The sequence below is a fragment of the Squalius cephalus genome (genome assembly GCF_949319135.1).
Source record: "Squalius cephalus genome assembly, chromosome: 16".
Lineage (NCBI taxonomy): Eukaryota > Metazoa > Chordata > Actinopteri > Cypriniformes > Leuciscidae > Squalius > Squalius cephalus.
The window spans coordinates 35,770,272-35,791,100 of NC_137137.1; the positions used below are offsets into that span (position 1 = coordinate 35,770,272).

A 20,829-nucleotide genomic window follows, 5' to 3' on the forward strand; every position below is an offset into this window, starting at 1 on the left:
GGCAAAGTGCAGCAGCAGGAGTGGGAATTCCGTCCCTGTTATTGGGAATCATGTTGCACTCAATAAGAGTGGGTAGTGGGAGGCTAAGAGCGCCGTCTGCAGACTCCACCATGAAGCCAGTGGCTCGACGACCGGCTGTTTCACCAACTCCTGAACAGGTTTTAAGAGTGTATGGGAATGTGGGGCCATTAACGCCAAATATCTCGAAAAACTCTGAGCGAGCAAGTGACCTGTTACTTTGGTCATCCAGAATAACATACATGCGTTTGCATTCTCTACGATTGCCTGCTGGGTAGACATTGACGAGGCAAATTTTAGAACATGATTTGCTGTGAAATCCCTTCCCACATACCTCAGTACATTTAGACACAACTGCAGCTTCCGGTGATTTTTCTCTCTCCCCGCCATGCACTGAAGAGGGGTTAGTGGATGATGAGGACCAAGGGGGTGGGGTTGGGTGCAGAGCAGTTGGATGTTTGTCACTATCACACTCAGAACATCTGGTTTTTGCCTCACAATTTCGAGCTACATGTTTGTTAGATGCACAACACTTGAAGCAGATATTGTGTGCCTTTAATATCTTTTTCCTTTCATCAAGTGGCATCTCTCTGAGTCCTCTACATTTCCGTAGGGGATGAGGTTTGTTATGGACAGGGCACTGTCGATCTGGGTCCTTAACGCTTGGTCTTGACTTGATGGCAGAAACGTCAGTTTTGTTTACAGAGACTATTCTTCGGGAATCGATATTGCCGCCTGTAAACCTGTCCTTCCTCACTGTGGTAGATGAGCATGACTGTAAATTGAAGCTTGGACCATTACGAGCCTTTGCTTGCTTGTACACAAACTCTAAGAGGAAGGAGAATGGAGGAAAGGCCACCCTGTGCTCCTGTTTATAACGTGAGCCCTCCATCATCCATTTGTCTTGGAGCGTGTATGGCAACTTCTCAATAATTGGGTGAACGCCTCTTGCAGTATCAAGATAGGAAAGTCCTGGTAAGTAGCCTTCCTGTTTTGCAGACTCAATATCAGACAGTAAGTCACCCAAATCTCTGAGTTTCTGGTGCTCTTTGGGACCTATTTTAGGGAATTTTTCAAGTTTTGTGAATAGAGCTCCTTCAATGGCTTCTGGTGACCCATATATCTCCTCCAACCTTTCCCATATGAGGTCGAGCCCAGCAGACGGATTTCTCACATTTACTGATTTAATACGTAGTGCATGCTCAGAGGACTCTGGGCCCAGCCATTTGATTAACAAATCAATTTCCTCTCCTGCTTTGAGCTGCAGGTCATCAATTGTGTTGAGGAATGATGATTTCCAAGATAAATAATTTTCCGGTCTGTCATCAAATTTAGTAAGCCCTGATGACACCAACTGACTCCGAGCAAGGTATCTAGCAAGATTTGTTGTGGGCTCGTCAATGGAATGATGAGGAGCAAAGGGCAGGTAATTGCTGCGGCCACCCTGCTGGGTTGTAAAGGCTGGTGAAGCATATGTATGATATGGCTGACCATTCGGGTGGGAAGGGCAATTTTGTTGCGGAGTATGGCTCGAACTTTCACTGATAACAGCACCTTTGATGTAGTTGGGTGGCTGTTGGTCTGGGGGAACTGTGGGAGGCTTGTCCTGCCCTTCAACCGCTTGCACGTGAGGAAGATGACTACGTGAATGGGGTTCAGTTTTGAATGACTGCGTGCTGTCATTAAGTTGACTGTGCATGCTAACATATTCTTCTGTGCGCTGTTTTGGACTTTGTAAAGGTAGCAGGTGTGCTCTGTGTTCACTAGCCGCATCCAGGTTAGCAGCAGCAGCGTCCATTACTACTGCTTCAGCAAGTGCAGCCTCAGCCTCTCTCTCTTTTTCTAAGACGTCTAGTGTAGCCTCAAGACGTGCTTTCTCTATTTTGATTTCAATCTCTTTCTTTGAAAATGCAGCTCTAGCTTGAGCAGCTTCGGCTTTTGCCCTTGCTGTGGCAACAGCCAGAACCACACTTGATGAGCTGGATGAATTGGATGCTCTACTTCGCCGAGAAGTTGTGGATTGTGTCTCTATATCTTTGTTATCCATGTTTAATGCAGACAGGTTTTACCTCAGTCCTCAGTTGTGTTGCTGCAGCTATTGTACTGATCTCAGCTCAGTGTAGTAGTGCAGGTTGGTCATGTTTATCTTGATTGCAGGTCTCCCTTTTCACTATATTGGCCTTGCAGAACCATCACTCTGCTATCCAACAAGTTAAACACCTCCATACAAGACGCCAGGACACCCGGTTGTCGTTTAGAGCCTTTATAGAATGGTGTGAAACTGAAATACAGATTTACACATGTATGAATAAAAGATAACATAAATGTTCCAAATACAGTTACACAAAAATGTATGAATTCCAGGTAAGTGGTCGATAAACTGAATAAACATTGAAACTGTCAAGTACAAAGACTTTCACTTTGCTCCAAAATATAATTAAAATGAGTATAAACTAGATATAACACATTTAAGTAAATGTAAGCTAAGCCAAAGGTGTTAGCTGAATGAACTGGCATGAATGTAATCCATATTGTTCAAATGTATAAAATAAAATCATATTAACATAAAAGGGTTCAACATTTGTAAAGATTAATGCTGACATAAATGTCTTACTTACAGGGAATGCCTTAAAAAGGGCTAACAAAAGAGGATTGGAACAGATGCCAGCGCATGGATAACTGCAGTCTACCTGCTGCCTTGATTTCTCTGAGCTGTCTGCTCTCTTTACTTCCTGTCTCCTCCTTCCTGCTTCCTGCTGGCAGACTTAAAGGGCCAGTGCGATCTTGGGGCAGAGAGGAAGGCCAGAACATTATATATTATTACATTGCATATATATGTAGCGGGGCGCTCTCTTCGACACGTAGGGAGCGGCTAAATGCACACTACCTCTGGCTTAAACATGACTACGCCACCCTGTTTACCAGGGAAATATTAATATTATGGATCTAAGATGTTACCCAAGACACACAAGAACGTTATTCGTCAAGAAGGGCTAGAGACGTGAATACCAAAAATACAAAAACTTTATTTAAATACACAATCATTTAAAAGATTCAAGAGCTGGGTCATTCACAATGCAAAAAGAGACCACGAGATAAAAGGAGGCCGAGGCTTAACGGCAGATGCATAAACTCAGTAAGCATAAGGCTTCACTCTCAGCACCCTGTGTACAAGCATCAGCACACACACTGCAATAAAGTCAAGAAATAGCCCCACAGCACTCTGTGACGAGCCCTCCACCACCGCGTAAGGACCTACTAGTGGCCTGCCCTGAAGCCTCGGCTCCTGTAACGAGAGCAGAAATATTACTACAGGTCTCACTATACAATAACACTCACTCCAAACATACACAAATACTCAACATTTAAATTGGTCAATCAGAAAAACAATACTACAAACAAACAAACAAGAAGAGAAAATCAAGGTTTTAGTGCCAACGCTGGGTATTACCCTCACTGACCTTCTACCAGCACATTTGAAGTAAATCACAAATCGAATAGATACAGTACAACACTGCAACACACTCAAAAGTAAACCAATCAGAACAGTCAGTAGCACAAAACAATGATAAATAATATACTGGAAAAATGAGAAACAAATAAATACCAAAAACAAAACACATACAAAACAGTTTGAGAGTATAAATGGGGAAGAGACTCAGCGATCACGGTGACTCGTACTGGAGAACGAGTAGGCGTCACACAAGACGCGTCGGCTGCACACACACACGTGTGTTGGAAGAAAGTTTGTTATCGAGATAATCTTGAGATATGAAAGCAGCAGCGTCAAATCAGCGTTGCCCACCAGGCGTCTCAGAACATATATTCTCCTTTAAAATACAAACATAAACATATACTTACAATATATAAAAAATATGAGCGCTATACAAAGTGGACGTTTCACGTACCTTTAATTCATAAACCCATCGCCCATCCACGCATACACAGGAACAGGACACAACATCCCCGAAGCACGGGAATGCAAAGGGAGAGCAGCAGCCACTCAAAACTCAAACCGCAGGCCATCCACGCAGCTATGAATCACACAGTCATTACGACAAATCACATACCTGGGTACTAACTAAGCAGCCAACGCACACACATAAGGTTACCTCAAAGCATATGAGACACGGGACTGCAAGAGGCATGTAACGTGAGAGCCGGAGCCGCCAACAGCCGCGGGCCATCCACGCAGCTATAAACAAAACAAGCGTTTACACAAAATCCCACATCTATTTTTACGACCTAGCTCAAACGCACCTACCTCAAAGCGGAAGCGCTGCAGAAACAAGGGGCGGTCCCACGGGCAATGACGCGACGCTCAAACGCCAAGCACACGCAGGAGGTGACTACAGCTGTGTCCCAATGTGAAGACTGCATCCTTCGAAGGCTGCGGACTTCAAACGATGCAGCCTATGCGTCCTCCGAACGACACACCGTGTAGCCTTCGTAGGATTTCCTAATTGTGCAGCCAGGTGTTCCCGATTACCGCTCCAGGCGGCAAGCAACGGTGCGAGAGTATGCTGCCATCCTGATAATTCATTTGATATAATTGAGTAACAGCTATGGAGCCAAAATTGGCTATTGTCATTTTTATGTTTTATATTTTACTGGAGGACATGGTATTATTAAGGATGTTTCAGGTCATGTAGGCTACTTTCGGCTTAGCCGAAGATTCAAATGTTCATTTACCTTGATGCGATTTTGTAGTGTATTATTTTTTATTATGCACATAAATGGACCTTGGACCTTCAACCCTTCAACCTTGGACCATCAACCCTATTTGAATATAAAACTCAGTTGAATATAAAAATTCCAGTGCGAATGTTACTCCCGCTCTTCATCGGCAGCTGTCAGTCACTGTTGCTAGGCGACAAGAACAATCCGAGCGCTTCAGATGCGCCCTTTGAAATGGGACGGAGCTGTAGTTAGCAACAATTTGTTAATATTGTGACAATAGGCCTACATTTACTTTAATTTTCAAAATAACCAGTGGTGGTGTGTAAGGAACTACTTCGTTAATACTCGAAGTGATTTTCCCACACAGGTCAGCAACTCTTCAAAATTATGTTATTTTACAACATGATGCATTGTTTTACAATAAACTACACAAAAGTATATAGTTTAAATGTATCAACCTTGAAAATATTCAGAAGTAAAATGCAACATATGCAGTAATATAAAAGCAGAACCATCATAAAAACCCTGACAAGGTTTTTTTCCTCCAGAATTCCTTTACTTTTACTCTTGATACCTTAAGTACATTAAAGTACATGAAAGGTGTGAAGATCTGATTGTTGTGCATATGAAGACTTTTATTATTTATTTGGTCAATGTAAATTTCATTATTCATGTATGTATGATGTATTATGTATTTTATTATAACATCAGCCTGCCCAGGGACTACGGGTGGAAATTAGCTCTTGAGCTAAAACCTGGTATTATGCATCTCTCCCCTTGAGGTTAATGTTTATTGTACGCTGTCCCTGTTTTTCTAAATAAATAAATAAATTAGAGTATGCAAGATAATTTTGCTTAACTAAGGTTTGAAATATATGACTAATAGTTTTTCCCCAATGCGGTATGGTTATTAAAAGCACTTTAGTGTAATAAAGTATCTCAATATTTATTCCATGAGTCAGCCCTGCAAACCTGTTGGTAGACAACTTAGTGGATAGTGGAAATATGCAGTCAAACACTCTGGAGACTGTGCCAGATGATGTCCCACCAGCAGAAGCCTTACCAGGGTCTCTATTGTGGAGCCCATCTTGGTCCAGCAGCACACCAGGGTCTCCCACTCAGCCGAATAAAAGTCTACATCATTTTTCTTATTTTATGTACTGTAAATTTAAATGTTTATGTTGATTTTGAGATGTTTAACGTATGTTGTAAATAGTTCGGGGAAAAACGTTACAGAAGAATTTGTTTCATGTAGAAATTATGACTGTCATTACAAAAATAAACAATGTCCAGAGCAATGAATTCTCTTTTATTTACACATTTAAAGTTGCAGAATTTGTTTTCCTTTTAAAAAATATAAGTGAAAAAAAGTTAAAGAATATATATATATATATATATATACACATACATATTTCTCAATCATTCTTTCAAGAAGAGAAAACAGCCTGTCCATCCTCTCCTGTGCTCTCCTCGCCTCTGCAGTCCCATGTCTTCTCTAATCAAGTCCAAAAACTCGTCCTCTCTGTCTCGCCTTCTTCGTGGTGCTCGTGCTGGTGCTGCTGTTACCCCTGGCTCCTCCTCTTCTTGGTCACACACTGCTGAACTCGGCCCTGGTGTGTCCTCAGGGATTGAGGCGATGAAGACAGGGGGGTTGGTGCAATGCCTCTGTCCCAACCCCTCATCCATGAGGACAAACCAGGGCCAAGTTTCAGCATTGGGTTTCCCACTCACACCCTCATCTGTCCCAGGACACTTGCAATCCTAAAGGCAGAGCAAATTAACCATGGCTTGTTAACAACAACAGCACAATACATTTCAGCAAAGATGTGATCTCAACTTTCTTACTTTGTATTTTTAAAATCATATTCATGTTTAATTTAATTTATTTAGTTTATTTTATTTTTTTTAAATTGCAGTTTAATAAATTGAGCTGTCTGCTCCTTGCTCCCTGAAACAATTATTAAACTATTAGCACAAGTTTTGCCTCAGACCACCTGACAAATGAAGCCACGCGAAGGAGTTAAGGTGAAGTTTATAAGAAAGAAAAACTTGTGGCTTTTAACTGTGGTTTCACTAGCTATTTGAGTAAATGAAAACATAATACTTACATTTAAATGTGAATTTGCCGTCCACCAGCGAACTCTCGGCCGTCATTTTTTAATTTTTTTTATTTATAAAAATGCTGTCGTCACCGCCGCGCGATGAATTATGGGGTAGGATAGTCCGCAAAGTGTCCATTTATGTATCCTTCCTTTCACGGGGAAACGAAGGGCGCATTTGGCGTCGCTTTAGCCTTCGTCAGGCCGCGATGACGCAACCGTCCTTCGAATACGGCCTTCGGAGGATGCAGAATTTAATTGGGACAGCCTTCATAGCGCCGCGGTGACGCAATCGGCCTTCAAATGCGACCTCCGAAAGTGTGCAGCCTTTGAATTGGGACATCCTTCGTCGCTCCGCTGTGACGTTTCGTCGCGCCGCTGTGACGCAATCGGCCTTCAAATACGGCCTTCGGAGGATGCAGACTTCACATTGGGACACAGCTTACATGTTCTTTTATACTGTCCCACCCTGCTCGTAATTGGACCTGCACTACCCCAAGCACATTAGTCTAATTACAGCGCCACAATACGTCCCACTACATATATATATATATATATATATATAAAAAATGTATTAACAAGTGTCATAATTTTTTGTACTTCATTATAAAGACTATTTAGATCAATACTTGATCCAGCAATATTCAGAAACGGGTGCAGCTCTTATAGGATATTTTTCTGTTTAACTTTTTTTAGATTATAAAAAACAGACAAAATTAAAAAAATAAGGAAGAATGATGTTTGAGAGGTAACATCCATGTATTATTCTTACCAATAGTGATAAAATAACTTAATATACTATTTAATTATATGAATATTATGAATATAATTATAGTTTCTTCGACACTGCCCTCTGTAACCAGTAGGCGTGGCTTGGGCGTGGCCTCAGTGAAGCAAGTGCATTCTGGGAGTTGTTGTCTTTCATCCACACGAGCCAAAAATACATTTTCTGGCTTTTCTTAGTCTAGAACGCACCAACTTCTAAAATAATTTCACATTTACTAAATAAATGACCCAATTTAAATACACATTCATCTTTCAAGGGGAGAAATATCCATTTAATTGTGGATTTCAAGGAAATATTATATAAACGCTTTCTTCAAGGATTGGAAGGTGGATTATCTCAGTTGTTCACTTTTTTAATAATGATTAACATGGGTTCAACAGTTCTTCAAACAACAAAATTCTACCAGATAGTAAAGTCATTTATATAAGTAATTAAAAATTTAAATATCCCTCTGCCTTTATTATTTGGTGGCGATTTCAATGAGGCTCCAGATTTATTGCTGATAGATTTCCTTCTAGAAACGTGTCTAATAGCGTCAAACACCTTTGACGGTTTCAGTGAGTAACTGGTTATTTCTGAGTTGCAGGTGATTGGCTGAAGGCAGGGACGGATTGACAATCTGTGCGTTCTGGAAAAGTCCAGAACGGCCGTCCAACCGAGGGCCGTCGGCACAAAAAAAAACAAAAAACAAAAAAAAGTCTTATAAAGCAGTATTAACAGCCAACAGCAGGGGCACTAATATGATCACTTATGCTTCGTGTAAAAAACAACAACTGAGGAAGAAGAGTCGGCCTATATCACTGACAGAAAGTTAGTTTTATAAGGCTGCACTTTTAAATTTGCTTACATTATATTTGAATAGCAGTGCATGGTCTCCAACGTGGTGCCTGTGAGTTGCCCGCTAAACACATTCTATAAATAGCCCTAACTTGCCGTCGGGGTTCCAGACTTCGAATAAATGGCATAATTTTGCGACCTTTTCAACTAAACGTTTCAATTTGAACTTTTGCCTCTACAAAATTACCCATCTCTCTTTGATTGTACGCTGTCATTTGCGTTGCGTATGAGAAACATCAAATGGCAAACGCTCAAAAAGCGGAACAAAACTTGTTTGATCTGAGCAGCGCATTATCAGCTCGGCCCAAAAAACAGCGATCGCGGCCAAAGCTGATCTCGATCACGCAAACATTATTACACAGAGCTGCGCGATCCACTGAGAAGCATTTCAATTCAGCGCAGAATTCTCTATATCTATTATAAACCACAAATGACTATGTGATTTAAGCTTGTAAAAAGCCAGATAAAACGGCGCTGATATATTGACAAAAAAACAAACAAAAAAAAAAACAGGTGAAACATTGTTCCGAGAACAAACCAGTTAGACATTTCACACCAAAACCTATGAATTAACTTTAGTAAAACAAACTTTTTTGGCAGAAATGTGCCTGTATTCATATAAAAAATGCTGTTATATTAATACAGTCATGAAATGTAATGCAGTAATGTTTTTGTTTAGAAGTTATGGCAGTTTATTTTTATTTATTTATTTTTTTCATTTATATTTATACTAAATGTTTGAGCTACTGTTTTTGATAACACGTACAATAGGTTTATAGAAAATCAACAAAAAAATCAATACATTTTCAGGATTTTTTTTTAAACGCTTTTAAGTCTGAACCAGAATATCAAGATATTTTATTTTTTCCCATGTGATGGTGAAAAATAAAAAAAAGCTTCACCATGTTATGTATAATAAATATTGGAGTATAACAAATAAAAAATCCTTCTAGATTATTTTATCCCTTGAGGTAGCCCTCGCACACAAAAAGGTTGGAGACCCCTGGTATATAGTAGCCTAACTATATGTTTTATAATTACAAGTTTGTGTAATTTGGGGTTTCTGTAGCCAGTGACATTTCATTATTTGTTTTTTATGGCATTGTACATTTTTTGTTTTTATTTGAAGGCTGAGGCTTCATTAATAAACACAACCCCAATTATCATCATTGGTTTTGAGATGTTACTTGCTGTGAATACCTTGTCTGATAGGCTACAGTATTGTGGCATAGTATCAGGACATCCTGGCTAGTGTCTGTCCCGGCTAGAGGCGAATGGCCGGATGATGGGCCTATTTGGGAGAAAGTCCAGGGCTGTTTTTTAGCCCCAGTCCGTCCCTGGCTGAAGGTAGTGGTTGCACACCTGAATGTAATCATGACGCTCTATAAAAGAGATGGGAGCGTGGGGCTGAGCTTGTGCAGAGATTGGGCTGTTTTTGTTTGCTCTGTACCTTGGGTCTCATGTCAAGAGGCTATCGGAGAACTCATGAGATGTGAGGGATGTGGGAGATCACCGCCGCCTTTTGATCCATCTCCTTTGGGATGGTTGTTGTTTTTGGAGGTTTCATGGACTGAGAATGGTTGGACTGTTGTCTTTCATAAATGCTACACCTTTGCACATATCGGCTGACACACTGATTACCATTTATACTGATCTTTAATGTTGTTCTGTCTTATACTGATAAATAAATTCACTTATTAATTGGCTGTGGTGTGTGTGGTGACTTATTTTGTTGCGATTCAGAAGAGATCGTAACACACCGAACAGCAAATCTCAGTCAGTGTCTGAACCTGATCGATGCACATATAGATCTAAAAACCTTATATATACACTTGTACACTTGGTTTAAATCGGATTTTTCTCAAAAATCACGTAGGCTATAGACCTGTGGCTGATATTATTCAAAAATTGTTATTATCAAAATTAACTGGATAAAGTATTGTATTTCTAATGATGGATTACACTGGATTTGGATCCCTAACATAATCTTCAAACATTGTGGTGACATTCAGTTTTTATTATCTTGTCATTTTAAATGCAGCAAATTACCTATTAAACTCTCAGATTTTTACAAACAAGCTCTAGAATCCTGGAAGATTGATTTCAAACATCATTTCTCCCCACACACATGTCTTATGTGGAATAATGAAAATGTATTGTGTGGAAACAAATCACTTTTGTTCAAGGAATGGGTGGATCAGAATATTCTTTTTGTTTCTGATTTATTCAGAGCTCAATGAGACCTTCTTTCTTTTTCTGATTTTATGTCTCTGAAAGATGCTGTAATTTCAGTAAGAGATTTTAATAAGGTGACTAAAAGTATTCCTGTCAGTTTAAGAACCTTGATTAAAGCACATTTAAATACCTGCAGTAAGAAGGGCGCCATCTGCTGGAAAACAATTTATAAAATTCAGACGATAGACCATCTGTCCCAGGTGACTTGTTGTCTTTTAACAGATCTAAACACTGACTGACTTCTGCCAGGGATAAGGGGAGGTCACAAAAATCCCTTTCTGAGTTGTCGAGCTTAGGGGTATTAGCCTATGTAGAGAAATATCGAAGAATCATTGTCAGCATATTCTGGGGCCGTATTCACAAAGAATTTTAAGGCTAAAAGTAGCTCCTAATTGGTGAATTTAGGAGCAACTCCTAAAAATAATGGGCGTGTCACTCCTAACTTTAGGACTCCTAATTTTTTTCACTAAGAGTAATTCACGAAGCATTTTAGCCCTAAAAGTAGCACCTAAGTCTGGGACAGCTTAAAAGAAGTCGAGAGGACTCCTAACTCACTAAGACCTATTCACAAACCGCTTTTGGTGGCATTTCACGTTGCGATGTTTTGAAATGCGTATGCGGCGGCTACAGGAACAATTTTGCATTGTAGGCATAACTAGGGATGCAATAACGCCACCAACAACAACCAACTAGGCTACTCATTGCATGTAAACTAATTGTAACGTATCATTGTTAATTAGATTAAAATGTTCTTCTCTTTGCAAACGTAGGCAGAGGCATATAGTGACAGATTAATTCAATAATGTTGCAAAGATATTGCATCAATCCATATGTTTCATTAGGCTACTAGGCTATTTGTTTTGCCTTACTCTTTATTCATGTAGGCTATTTATTAAGTTATTCATCATCTTCCGTCCTTCGCAGTACTTGTGTAGCGCACATTCTCAGACCTGTCACCTGTCACTCATCATCGTAGGGGAGGTGTTTGGAATCATTCCCGCGTTACAATCATCAGCCAATCAAGGTGGTCACTTCAGTCAAGCTCGTGCATGAGTAATGACGTCATCCATAGCCACGAAGACTCACTCTTAGTTTAGGAGTTGTCATTTTTCTTTACTAAGAGTAGGTCTGAAAGGTGTTGTGAATAACTTTTAAGAGAAAACTCCTAGCTAAAATATTTTAGTGCGATTTAGGAGTACTCCTAGTGGTAAGATAAAATGCTTTGTGAATACGGCCCCTGATGTATAAAGCTTTTTATAAAATGAAGAGCAAAAATCAGATATTAAATGATCATCACTTATAGAGTTGCCAATTTTTAATTCATTAATAGTATTCATCTTTACGTGATACTTTTCCAGTTTGAAGAAGTATGAGGAATTTTGTTCCCCTTCTAACCATTGTTTCCGATACCTTATTAAAGTTCCTTGTTCCAGGCTTGAGATCCAGGCTCTCTTGTAAGTTAAGCATTTCTATTTTTTCCTCCTCTGTTAAGATGTCTGGCGAAATTTGAGACATTACCGAAATGCCTGTGATAACGTACTCGGTTACCTAATGTAACCTCGGTTCTCTCTAGAAGAGGGAACGAGTATTGTGTAAGTTGCTTACGCATCGGGAAAGTCTTCTTTCTTCGAGATCTGAAGCCAAAAATGATCCTTAATTTTGTATTCATTGTCAACGCAGTGCGGCAGCCGGCAGACCATGGTGTGCTCATTGGCAGCGTGCTCATTGGCTGCTCAGCGGCAACTGCTTAAGCCTACCAGTGAGCCCTGAGTGACGTCACATCCAATGAGGGCGCTTCACGCCCTCCACACCCCTCTAACCGTCAAGATGGGTGTGGCCAGTGTGTATATAAGCAGGGCTCACAGGCTGAAATTCTGGTTTTCGTAGTCTGAAGCGCAAAAGCTTGTGGCGCGTCACGGCAGGTTACGCAATACTCGTTCTCTCTTCTAGAGAGAACCGAGGTTACATTAGGTAACCGAGTACGTTCTCTTACGAGAGGTTCTCTCGTATTGCGTAAGTTGCTTACGCATCGGGAACCCCTTGTCAACGCCGTGCGCGCCGAGTATCCAGCACATGAATCCCAGGGAGACCGGGGAAAACATAACGCTGAAAACAGGTGGCCGGTCGGAGAAACGGGCCAACACATGTACAAAGCACTTCACTTCGTAGATAGATAGAGCGGCACAGCTGGTCTATACATATCAATGTAAATAGTGCGGCCGGCAGCGCGGGCCCACACAGTACATAAGCACATATTAGGGAAAGAAATAGAGCGGTTTCACAGTCTATTTGTGGGGAGAATAATCCCCAGTGCGACAGAGTGTAGGGCGGGCGGCCAGTGGTGCGGGCCAGCACCGGTACACAAGCGCGTAACGGGGAATAAAGGAACAGAGCGGCACAGCCGGTCTGTGCACAAAATACTCCTTCCCTATTATCACCAGTATGTGAACGTAGTCTGCGCATAATCGACTGGGCAGAGCATACATGCCACTTATACTGATAACAGTTTAGCCTGCAAGGCAGGAACTTCCAGGTTATAAAACCTCACGAATGTCGATGGGGAGGCCCAGCCCGCCGCCATACAAATATCGTAAATAGAAATTCCGCTGGACCAGGCCCACGAAGAGGCCATGCCTCTAGTGGAGTGGGCTCTGATACCCAAAGGGCACTGCAGGTGTTTGGAGGCGTAAGCTGCTGCAATCGCGTCCACAAACCACCTGGACAGGCTCTGTTTCGAGGCGGCGAGACCCTTGGTGCGTCCGCCAAAAGAAACGAAGAGCTGCTTGGAACGCCTGAAAGCGGCGGAGCGCGTGATGTAAACTCTCAGCGCCCTAACCGGGCATAGGAGGTTATCACTGTCCACGTTATCGGATGCTGGCAGAGCCGAAAGGGAGATGATTTGTGCCCTAAAGGGGGTTCCAATCGCTTTGGGGATGTAACCGTGTCTCAGTCTGAGAATGACTTTTGAGTCATTTGGTCCGAACTCAAGACATGCAGGGCTAACAGATAGTGTGTGCAGATCCCCCACGCGTTTTACTGAAGACAGAGCTATCAGAAAAACGACAGCCTCACTAGCTCTGGGTACCAGATTTGGTTCTCCCAACGCGGGGCTATAAGAAGCACTGGGTGGTGCGTTTCCCTGATCCTCAATATGACCTGTGGTAACAGGGAGACCGGAGGGAAAGCGTACGGCGGGAGGCTGGGCCAGGTTTGGGACAGCGCGTCCTCGCTTTTCGAGAAAAATATAGGGCAGTGAGCGTTGTCTTTCGACGCAAAGAGGTCGACCTCCGCTCTGCCGAATAGGCGCCAGAGGAACTGGACTGTCTGAGGGTGCAGGGACCATTCTCCCGGGGGAATGATGTCTCTGGACAGTCTGTCTGGGCCGACATTCAGGTGGCCCGGCACGTGCGCGGCTCTCAGTGAGCGCAACGAGCGGTGAGCCCACACGAGAAGGCGTTCTGTCAGTTTGCACAGGTTCCTGGACCTGACACCGCCCTGTCGGTTCACATAGGACACCACAGACATGTTGTCCGAGCGGACTAGCACATCGTGATCCCGAATGAATGGGAGAAAGCGCTTGAGCGCGTTCTCGACCGCTATCATCTCCAAACAATTTATGTGGAGGCATTTCTCCTGGTCTGACCACAGGCCAAAAACCGGTTTGCCCTCGAAAAGAGCGCCCCAACCTGAGGTGGAAGCGTCCGTCGAGATAACCTTGCGGTGTGAGATGGCTCCCATTGTCACTCCCCGCTGGTACCAGTCGGCCGCTAACCAGGGCTTCAGTGCTGAAACGCAGCTCTGAGTCACTCTGATTCGAATGCAGCCGGAAGCCCAGGCTCTGTGAGGCACTCGGGCGTTCAACCAGCGTTGTAGCGGGCGCATACGCAATAGACCCAGCTGAAGCACTGCTGCAGCTGAAGCCATACAACCCAGCATCCTCTGAAATGTTTTGAGAGGTGAGTTGCTCCCCGGCTGGAAGGACGCGGCCAGGCGTCGAATGCAGCGCGAGCGCCGTGTCGACAGGCGGGCCGTCATTGCCACAGTGTCCAGATCCAAACCCAGAAAGAGGTTGATTGACTGGGCACTAACGAGCTCATGGTCCAGATGACCGTGAGCTCCAGGCTTTCCAGGTGGCTGAGAAGCACTGTTCTGTGGGCGATGAGCTCGGCCTCTGACTGTGCTAGAATCAGCCAATCGTCCAAATAGTTCAAAATTCGCATTCCCCGACCTCTCAGGGGAGCGAGAGCCGTGTCCATGCACTTCGTGAATGTACGGGGTGCTAAAGACAGGCCGAACGGCAGGACGGTGTATTGATATACCTGACCGTCGAAGGCGAATCTCAAGAATGGCCTGTGACGGGGTATTATCTGGATCTGAAAGTACGCGTCTTTCAGATGGAGAGAGATAAACCAGTCCCTCGGGCGAATTTGCGCGAGGATCTGCCTGGTTGCGAGCATTTTGAACGGTCTTGTCATAAGAGCTTTGTTCAAATATCTCAGTTCCAAAAACGGTCTGAGAGCTCCGTCCTTCTTGGGAACGAGGAAATAACAGCTGTAAAAGCCCGACTCGCTCATAGAAGGGGGAAACCGGTTCTATAGCCCCTTTGCACAGAAGTGTCGCTATTTCTGCCCGAAGTAGATGTGCTACTTCTCCATTCACTCTCGTCTAGGTACGCGCCAGAAAGCGCGGGGGGCGGGGAGTGAACTGCAGAGTATAGCCCTGTTTTACTGTGCTTAGCACCCATTCTGATGCGCCTGGAATAGCTTCCCACGCTTTGGCGTGTGCAGCCAGGGGCAGAATGGCCTCCGGGCTCTGATCGCTGCACATCGCGGGCTCGAGAGCTCGAAACGGAGGGGCGGGCGCAGCGATAGCTGGCCGTTTTACACACAGTATCCCGGTGGCTTGGACGGGGAACATATAGTGTGAGGCGCGACGCGCGAGGGCGGCGTCGGGGGCGAAATGTTCGTTGGTATGTGTGAGCGCTCGAGGGCGGGCACAGGATTTACATTTAAAACATGACCGGTCGTGAGAGGCCGTGTGACAGAGCGGGCAGTGAGTAGGTGTGGGCACGGTGAGGTGGACACGTGACCTACTTTTAACACTCGAGCGGCTTCTGCCTGCTTTATGAGAGTGGGCTCTGTGAGAGACACGGGATTTATAGTGCTTGTGTGCAGGGATGAACACGGAAACGTGGGCACATTCACTGCATTTGAAACACATACGGCGTGAGCCGTGCAACCGGACATTATGCTCATTTGAGATTTCTCTGGGTCGCCGTGAGAACGGTGGTTGCGCGCAGGCGAGCGGGTAGATATACCGGCTCGTTGGCTGCGAGGTAAACATCTGCAGTAGCCGTGGCAACGGGGACTGACAGAGCGTGAAGCTTTGATGGTGGTCCAGCCGCAGCGGGACTTAACCGTCTTTTCTTCCCTCGTGTATAGACGCTCATAAATAATCGAGCACCATGAGTAGGAGTGGTGCGAGAGGCGGGTTCGCTTTCTGTATGTAAGAAAAGCTGTCCGCGAGCTCGGAGAAGCGAACAGCATAAATTTTTATCTGCCGCGAGAGTTGGGATCGAACACGGGTCTCTGGCGCTACAGCCTATGATTCTGCCACTGGGATACAGGGGAGAACACATTAGCTTTCGGTTAGCGCGAGCATATAAGAGCACGACCTCATGTTTGTTTGCAGTCGTGCGTGTATTAAAAACAGGCTCGTTTACTGCAATAGTAATATTTTCAGCCGCCTGAACTTAAGAGGGGACTGAGAAATGTGTGAGAATTGGCGGTTTGTCCAGCCACAGCGGGATGAAAACACTCTCTCTCCTCTTTTCGCCGGTGAGTGAGGCGCGCGCGCTTAACGTTGCTCGTGACCATCCGCTCTGTCATCCCTTGTGAACGGCGCAATCTGCGCGGCCCAACAAGGGGGAGTGCGGGTTCGCTTTCTGTATGTAAGAAAAGCTGGCCGCGAGCTTGGAGAAGCGAACAGCATAAATTTGTATCTGCCGCGAGAGCCGGGATCGAACCCGGGTCTCTGCCGCAAAAGCCTAAGATTCCGCCACTGAGCTACAGGGGAGAATACATTAGCTTTCGGTTAGAGCCAGCATATAAGAGCGTCATCATGTCTTGTGACGGCGTTTGGTTGCAGGCGTGCGTGTATTTATAACAGGCTCGTATACTGCAATATGAACAATTCCAGTCGCCTGAACTTAAGAGGGGACTGAGAAATGTGTGAGAATGGAGGTAGGTCCGGCCAGGGCAGGACGAAAACACTCTGTTCTCCTTTCGCCGGTGAGTGACGCGCGAGGACGGAATAGCTTTCTTGTAACGTAAAGAGAGCTCCAGGACCGTCCGCTTCTGCCATCCCTTGTGAGCGGCGCAGTTTGCGCGGCTCGAACAGAGGGAGAGGAAGCTCGCTCCGAGACCGTCCGCTTCTGCCATCCCTTGTGAGCGGCGCAGTAGCGCGGCTCGAACAGAGGGAGGGTGTCTATCTCATTCGCCTCATCCCCTGACGCGGCGGCGGCGCGGGCGAGAGCCGGCGGTTGAGCGGCCGGGAGGGGGGGCGGAGAGGGCGAGAGAGAAGCTCGAGGGAGAGGTTCCGGCGAGCTCCTCAGTCACATCAGTCTCCGGTGGTCTCTGCGAGCGGCGCTTCTCCTTGGTCCCGACCTGATCGTCACCAAACAAACTCAAAAATACAAAGGAAATCACATAAATACAGCAGTATAATTCAATCACAATAAATGAAAAATATATTTATAAATTTACTAATACAATAATTGGATTCGAAACAAAACACAGATTCAAAAGTACTCAGTCTGTGAAAATAATAAAATAAGTAAAGTAAAGAAATAAACGAGAAAAAGGAAACAACAAAAACTCAAAACATATCACGAAAACAGAGTCACCGTTCACTGGAAACAGTTCACTTGAAATGGTTCACTCGAACAGCTCACTTAGAACGGTTCACTCAAGACGATTCAATCAGATGTTTCCCTCGAGACGACTCGCTCGTGTCAGAACAGCACACAACAAAAACTGAACAAAACAAAACCAAAACAGAACAGCAGCTGATGAGGCCCAGCACGGACAAAGCCTTATGACGAAGCACAGAGCCGATAATGCTCACTCAGAAAGTCGATACCGTCCGTAGCGCATGCAACAAAGCATGCTGTCTCAGAATCACTATCCCCAAACTATGCGGTAGATGGAGCCGAAGGTCTCCGACAAACTCGTTGGCATGAAGCGCCGATAGATAGTACACTACGCATACAGATCAGTCAGATTACTCGCCTAATCAATGCAAACCATAAACTTCATCTACAAACCACCGTCGCATACAAATACTTCTCTTACTTGTCTCAAGTGTCCACATTCAACTTTCCAAACAAGCACATAGACCCGCCAACAGCACCGCCAGTGGATAACAGCTTCGGCAAATTCTACAAGCAGCACATTTTACGCTGACTCTAACAAAAAGCAGCAGGGCACATGGATGACGTCACGGCCCCGGATAATGACGCATACCAAGGAACTGGTAGCTCATGCTCTTATATGCCCCGGACGCCTGGCCATTGGCCAAACACTAAACGATGATGTAGGAGGTAGGAGGGGTACTAACCCTTCCTGCTACACTACCAAGCTTCCTAAGCATTTTGCTGATTCATATTTAAATAACTCCCAATTAAGACTAAAACAATTTTCCACCACAGCTTTGTTAAAAAAAAAAGTTTAATCAACTGTGGGATTTTCTGTTTAACCTCCTCCACTTTAAAGGATAACTCCGGTCAATTTTAACATTGAGCTCATTTTTTTGTAAATTTGGAGTGCTGTCAATACAGAGAACAATGACAAAAATCAGTGTTGCCTACACCGTGTTATCCTCTTTTTAAAATTTGCACCCTGTTGACTTAAATGGGGCAAGTTTTAAACCTGCTTTTAGCCTCTTAACATCCTTGATGTGTCATTACAAGTGCCCAGCCATGTGAGTGATTCCTTCAGAGTGATCACGGGTGAATCTGACTGCAGTAGATGTGAAAGATATTAATAAAAATGATGTTATTTCAGCCAGCGCACATACCTGTATTTTCTTCCTGTTTTCGGTCGAAGTCCATAGTAATCGATTGTTGAGTTCACACGCATAGGTTTAGTTACCTACGATCACGCGCGTGAACTCGACAATATTAAAAACAGACAAAATTATAAAAATAAGGATGAATGATGTTTGAGTGGTAACATGTATTATTCTTACCAATAGTGATAAAAAACTTTTTTAACGGTGATTTAATGGGATCAACAAATACAGCTTCTGTCATGTGACACCATATTTATTTGCTTTATATCCCTTTTTCTCGACAAAAAGTGTTTCCAAACTAGTTTTTCACAACATTTGAAATTAAATGGAAAAAGATTTGAAGATCGATAATCAAAAAATTTCGATAATTGTCATTTCCATGTTGGTAAACATTTTGATGCACTAAACCTTTTTTCGCAAACAATCTTTACTGGAAACATAAATCTAATATTTCGATGTAAATCCACTTTGACACTTTAGTTGACTCACCAGATAATAAGCACAAGAATTATTCCATCTATGTATTTTTTCTAACATATTGTCTATAGTTCACCAAAATGAAGGTTGACCGATTTAATTCAACATCAGATATGGTAAACCCATAAACTCACAAATTTGAGCATCCATGTTAATATTTTAATCAAATAAAATATTTTTAACTTTTTAAATGCAAGTACAGAAGAGACCAAAAGTGATGCCCAGCCTAGGACAATCTCTCAAATATTATTAGAAATGTGTTACAGATTTATAGTCATATTGCATGGTTGTGCTTGGAGTTTATTGTTTTATTTGTGTATATAACTCAAAGAAACATGATAAATTGACATAAAAGTGCATAAAAGACTTTTCTCGCATTGCTAGCCCCCTGTATGAGTTAACTAAGGGATCTGTGCACATGGAAAGCCCACAATCTGAGGGAAGGAAGTTGCAGAAAAGGGGAAATGCAAAAGTGGTGCCATCTCACACACCAATTGAATGGACAGACTCGCACAAAAAAATTCTTGAGCAACTGATAGACTGCCTGGTCCAACCTCCTGTCCTGGCATTCCCCGATTTTTCCCAGCCATTTGTACTGCACACAGATGCATCTAATAAGGGACTTGGAGCTGTGCTCTATCAGAAATAAGATGGAAAGCTGTGTGTTATAGCATACGGTTCCCGGACACTGTCAGCGTCAGAAAGAAACTATCATCTCCATTCAGGTAAACTGGAATTTTTCACTCTTAAGTGGACGATTACAGAAAGATTCCGTGACTATTTGTATTACACCCCCTTTTTCACAGTTTACAGTGACAACAACCCTTTGACTTATGTGTTGTCCACTGCTAAGTTGAACGCTACAGGAAGTAGATGGATAGCAGAATTAGCAGACTTCAACTCTACCATCAAATATCGCCCCGGCAAAGAGAACATTGATGCCGATAGTTTGTCTAGGATGCCAGTCGACGTTGAAAAACTGATGAATGAGTGCACAGAAGAAATGTCTTATGATGCAGTGGGAACAACTGCTCAGGCAGTAGAAACACAGCAAGAGTCAAATGCCTCATGGTCGATGGCCATCTCTGTTTAGAGTTTGTTCGAGGCTCAAGGTGCATCATTTGTCTCATTAACACCAGATACAACAGGATCAGAGAGACGACTCACATATTGGAACAGTTTTGCAGTGCAAGTTGTCTGGAGTGAGGCCCGTGTGTCAGGAACTGAGAAAACTCAATGCACAGAGTTGTTGTCTCCTCCGAGAATGGGAAAAACTGGAAGTAGATGAAAATGGAGTCCTATGGAGAAAGACAGCCCACAGGAAACAACTGGTATTGCCTGAAAAACACAAAGTTACAGCACTAAAAGAGCTGCACAATCAGATGGGACACCAAGGCACAGACAGAACAATATTGCTGATAAGAGACCGCTTTTTCTGGCCATACATGCAGCGTGAAATAGAGCAATATGTAATGAGCTGTAATTGCCTGAAACAGAAAAAACCTAGCCGTGAAACAAGGGGCCCTTTAACAAACATTGTCACCACCCAGCCATTTGAACTTGTGTCAGTAGATTTCCTCCATCTAGATAAGTGCAAAGGCGGCTACGAGTATATACTAGTACTTG

At 43.5% G+C, this 20,829-nt stretch overlaps 2 long non-coding RNA genes across 3 annotated transcripts in view; both read right to left on the reverse strand.

The window, feature by feature from the left end:
* LOC307173320 overlaps window positions 1–18,758 on the reverse strand; it is a 349,409-nt gene extending 330,651 nt beyond the window's left edge. Inside the window, exon 1 of the long non-coding RNA XR_013823826.1 lies at window positions 18,733–18,758. This is a non-coding gene — a long non-coding RNA (uncharacterized lncRNA). The remainder of the gene's footprint in view (window positions 1–18,732) is intronic.
* On the reverse strand, window positions 3,671–4,349 carry LOC307173319. Of its 2 annotated transcripts, none has more exons than XR_013823824.1 (3): window positions 4,283–4,349; window positions 3,927–4,213; window positions 3,671–3,848 (listed from the first exon to the last, which is right to left on the reverse strand). It is a non-coding gene; the product is annotated as an uncharacterized lncRNA (long non-coding RNA). The 2 variants fall into 2 exon arrangements; XR_013823825.1 differs by having other exon boundaries at window positions 3,927–4,052; window positions 4,131–4,284.
* Window positions 18,759–20,829: the final 2,071 nt, after the last annotated feature.